We start from the raw sequence: 4,982 nt of genomic DNA, 5'->3' as shown, positions 1-4,982 counted from the left end.
GACGACGCTGTCCGGCTTCTCATCCGAACTCGCCGCGCCTGGTAGTACTAGGGCCCTTGGTGACATGCACTGTGCTTTGAAAAAAATGACATGGACTGACGTGGCGATCAAGCCTAGGTGACGTTTCAAGTTTTTGGTCAAAACCATGTCCACATCAGATGGAAACCACTCGAAGCGGTATGAGGGACTAAACTAATCCGGTTTGAAAAGTTGAGGGACTAAGTTTTGCTGGTTTTTGAATTCAAGGACTATTTCTATACTTTCAGAAGAGTTTAGGGACAAAAAATATACTTCTCCCTTATAAAAATATGTCTAACAGAATTTACTTTGATTAAACATGACTATGCTTAAAGTCAAGTGTCATAAGAATCTATACAGATCTAGATATACCATAAACTTGGGAAATTGTTGACAGGTATGAAAGACCAACTTTTATTATTTCTCAGCTAATTTATCTTGACTCATCTTTATTCACCAATCTAAGATAATTATTATACTCCATTTGCTCCAAATGTGCAGGAACTCAACACAAGAATCAATACCAAATTCATACTCCTCGATCCAAAATAAGTGTGATGGTTTTAGTTCAAATTTGAACTAATGCGAGACTTCTTCTAAGATATGAAATCGCCACTTTTTGAGGAAAACCAGACTCTCAATACCTGCAATGACAACTTAGTAAATATCAGTTATAGTGCATATCTACTTAATTATGTCTCTCACTTTCTCCGGTATGCTAAATTTTTGGGAAATCATTTTAGGATTTTGTGTTCACAGTAATAGCTACAAGTGATCATATTCAAAGCTGGTATATGCGATGTGATGATTTTCACAAACTAGATAAGAAGGAAGTTGACAAGTACTGTTACGAGAGTTGTGATACATATCGAGATGATGTATCACCTCGGTAAGCATATATTTGAAGAAGACTTCTTTCCTATTACATTTACTCTACACTAATAACAATCGTATGATAGTTATCGTATTTGACAATAAATTAATGACTGTACGACTACTACAAGTTGCACTTTATTTGACGGTGAGGCCGAAAAATTGTTCAATACATTTGTCTCGGACTTGCTAAATTCACTGGATGAGAAATATGAAGAAGCGCCAAAGATTACATAATAATAATGTTGACAAACACTTATTTTCAGCTCATGTTCAGCGATGGCAATCTCACTTTCAGAACAAAAAACTATGCAGTAAAAAGAACATTTGTGTGTGATGATAGGCTTGAGATGGTGGACCTGAAAGATAAAGCCGAGGAGGAAAATTTGCCTTTATCCATTACAAAAGAAGTATTGTGTTTGTATTTTCCTAACTAATACATCTCACATATGATTCTCAGAATTTTGCATGATGAAGTGGACGCCGTGTTCAAAAAAGCAACAAAGAAGCATAACATAGAGGCTAAAGGGTGATTAATTTTCTCAGAGTACTACTTCTCAAACTTTAGAGACACGTGTAATCTTTGAAATGTATTTTTATTTTGCAGACAAATAACAATAGAGATTCACCTCAGAAAAGGATATGACAATTTGTTTCTATGTAAGAAGAACCACACGATACTAATGGGGTTATAGTACATGATGATGGGTGTGAAGAAAAAAAACATAAACATCACATGGACTCTGCAATGACAAAAGAAAATGATAGAGATCTATCATATTATCGGATGGCTCAGAGGATGAATACACCAAGATAAGTGTACAAGAAAGGAGAGATGTATGCTGGGAACAAGAAACATGTTGAAGCGGAAGTAAAAACTGCAATGCTTGAAGATGAAGACTCAGTTGCCAGTTGTGGCAAAATAAGATGTACTGATACTGCAGTCATAAGGAGATCGCATAAAATGACCAAAGAGGTTTATGGCCACAAGACCGGAAGTGTTGATGAAAAATGCTACAAGAGAAGTGGTCAGTTCGAAGATACAGTAGCCAAAAAAACCTAGACGAACAAGGAGGTTACCCACAAAATTAGTTGATTAATATAGCTTAGACTGAAACTAAGGCAGACCATAACTGAGATAGAGAAGAGCACTTGACATCTACCAATATAACGACACGTATTACATAACAAGGCGCTGAACGGCTGAAGTTAGCACTACCAGAAGCATGTCATGTTGTAATTACTTGATATATGAGTTTTCTGCTCTTCATAATAGCTCTCTATCCAACAGCCTTTTTCAGTTAAGAGAATATTAGAAAAGCTCGATATTATAGGCATTTTGTACAAAATCCATCCTATGTCAACACATGGATCTTGCTTTGAATAAAAACAAGGTTCCCTCATTTAGACTTGGCGCCACAGCAAAACCAGCAACAAATAACATTAATTGCATAGGTATAAAAAATGGGAAGTAATAACATGACCAAAATTTCTTCTCAGTTACTTCATCGGATGATCAGAGGTTATCCAAACTAATTAGTAGAAACTAAATAAACATGTCATTCAATACACTACACGATTGAGTTTTCTGGTGGAAACATACTTGAGTTGAGTAGATTCAACATGCGAGCTTTTGCTGCTTAACAAACCGATGCCCAAATTGACCATGCAAGCAACCTGTACGAAGAGAAATTTCATAAATAAGGAGTACAACACTACAGACTTACATAGTGATATGGAGGAACTAAAAAAATAATCTGCACTAGGAAGGATGCATATGATCGGCTCGCACTTACATTTTGTAGGAGATGAAGAGGAAAATAACTCGAGGCCGTCTGCAACGGTGCTCAGATCTTGATGTCATTTGCTTATGGCACGATCTCACATTTGTCTACATAACCCCATAGCTCTCATGAAGCATAGCCGCAGTGCAAGTCTCTACCCCGCTCCTCAGATCCGACCATTATCCATTGCATGAACTCATCTAGGAAATCCACACCCTTCTCCGTGAGCTTCCTTACTGCCCCCTCAACGCCACCAACCTCCAGCACATCCACCACCGTCGCTAGCCGCCGGACCTCTTGATGGCCTCGCCGCCGGACTCGCCGAGGTGGGCGAGCATCTGCACCCTGAAGACCGCATCAAGCGCGTTCACGCACTCACCCGGCCACCTGCGCCACCAACCCCAGGAAGAGCAATTTTAGAGGGGGGTAGACTCTCAATGATGGCCACCGCCCACGAGCGATATCTACCTTCGCCGATAGCAAATCTGGCGAAATGATGCGTGTGGATGAAGAACCAGGTGCCGATGGGGTTATTTTCCTTTTCTTTGGAGTGGATAGGGATCGACGAGAGGAGGGAGAGAGGAGCGAGGCCACAAGGCCAGTACGGGAACCGGTACGGGCTGTTTTAGATGGAGAGAAAAAAATCCGGAGTGGTAATTATCTTCCGGATGAAGAGCACAACTCAAAAAACAGCCGTGCTTTCCCTAAAAAAAACAGTCGTGCTATACACACGAACTTAAATCCAGCCGGACATGCACATGATTTATTTTGTTGAGGTTCGACATGCACATGATTGAGAAGGGCACCAGCGGCTGGATTAGCACGTCATGCATAGATCGGGCAGCACTGTTGTCTAGGTAGCCGTTTCGCTCAAAAAAATGAAGGAGTGGTGTTATACACACGACAGAAATCGCACGATTCTCAGACGATGCTTAAATCTAGCGAAACATGCATATGTTTAAAAAGGGCATCAGCCACTCGATTTACCTATCATACAAAGGTCGGGCACAACCATCATCAATGAAGTAGTTTCGAATATGAAGAGTCGGATGGCACATTCAGGCTCAGAAGCCGAAGTGTACAAGAAAAACTATGAGGTGAAAAACCGACTGATCAAATGCAAATTGTACCCTTTTCTGTGTGAAAAGAATGCAAATTGTACCAAGATACTATGATACGAGTAAAAAGATGGATGGCCAAATGCAAACTGAAAAGTGCTTAAACATACACATAATCGGTAAATCGAATGAATCCATAGATAATAGGGCCATTTGCATTTCTGTCCCTAACTCGAACCACCTACTCAGATATACCCCTAATTCCAAAGCCTGCTCAAAAATGCCCCTCCGCCGTTAGTTCCCCTTACAGAATTGCCCTTTTGTTCCGTTTCCGTTAGGTCAAAGGGGTTTGACCGTTTACTTGATGTTTTCTGGACATTTTGCCCCTGCCTCCTTTTGTCACCGACATGTAGGACCCACTGTCAAGGTCAAATGGTCAGCAGTCGACTGGGTCAACAAGGGAATGGGTCCACTTGTCATAGGTTAGTTATTTTGGATTGATTATTTTAGATTGATTTAATATGCCATTAATAGATTAATTAACTAATTAATACCCACATCATGGATTAACCCTAATCTAACTCGCAAAAAAAGTTTAACCCTAATCTAACATCCCCATGTGGTGGTGGGACCACTGGCAGCGGTTTGGCCGGCAGAAATTGGGCGGCGCCGGCGCTGGTCCAAGTGAGGACGCACGATGGCGAACACAGCGGCGCACGGGAGCGAGGCAGAGGGGACGCACGGTGGCAAACACAGCGCCGCACGGGAGCGAGGCAGAGGGGGCGCACGGTGGCGAACACGGCAGTGCATGGGAACACGGCGGCCCACGGTGACAGATCGGGGCAAGATGGCGGCTAGCCAGAGGCAAGGAAGACAGCAATGGTGCGGACTAATGAAGGCGCACGACATCAATTCGATCTGCGCGGAGGGCACAGAGATCTTGGCAAAGCTCCTGGACATGGAGGTTGAGCCCGAGGAGGCCATTGGCCCTGCGAAGAAGAAGGCAGCGGCGGCGGATCTCTGCACAAGGAGGGAGGAAGGGAAAGGGAGGGAGAGGGGGGAGGGAGAGGGAGGATGGGATGGAAACAGGGCAGCGGCGCGTGGGGAGCTAGCATCGGCAGCGCCCGGTCCAGGGTAGCCGGAGCTCGCCGGAGGTGAGAGAGAAAGGCTGTGAGGTAGGGGAGAGAGGTGGGTGATTTTTCCCTTCTTTTTTTATTTCTCTGTTTTGTTCGGGTCCCACATGTAAGTG

General features: G+C 43.0%; 1 long non-coding RNA gene across 2 annotated transcripts; it reads right to left on the bottom strand.

Annotated features, from left to right (window-relative positions):
• Positions 1 to 298: 298 nt before the first annotated feature.
• On the bottom strand, positions 299 to 4,133 carry LOC123045263 (uncharacterized). Of its 2 annotated transcripts, XR_006421224.1 has the most exons (3): positions 2,688 to 3,317; positions 2,495 to 2,568; positions 299 to 662 (listed from the first exon to the last, which is right to left on the bottom strand). It is a non-coding gene; the product is annotated as an uncharacterized lncRNA (long non-coding RNA). The 2 variants fall into 2 exon arrangements; XR_006421223.1 differs by having other exon boundaries at positions 299 to 2,568; positions 2,688 to 4,133.
• Between the last annotated feature and the right edge of the window lie 849 nt (positions 4,134 to 4,982).

This window comes from Triticum aestivum, chromosome 2B (assembly GCF_018294505.1).
Source record: "Triticum aestivum cultivar Chinese Spring chromosome 2B, IWGSC CS RefSeq v2.1, whole genome shotgun sequence".
Taxonomy (NCBI): domain Eukaryota; kingdom Viridiplantae; phylum Streptophyta; class Magnoliopsida; order Poales; family Poaceae; genus Triticum; species Triticum aestivum.
Note: the sequence above shows the minus strand (reverse complement) of the source record. Positions and strands in the feature narration are given on the sequence as shown.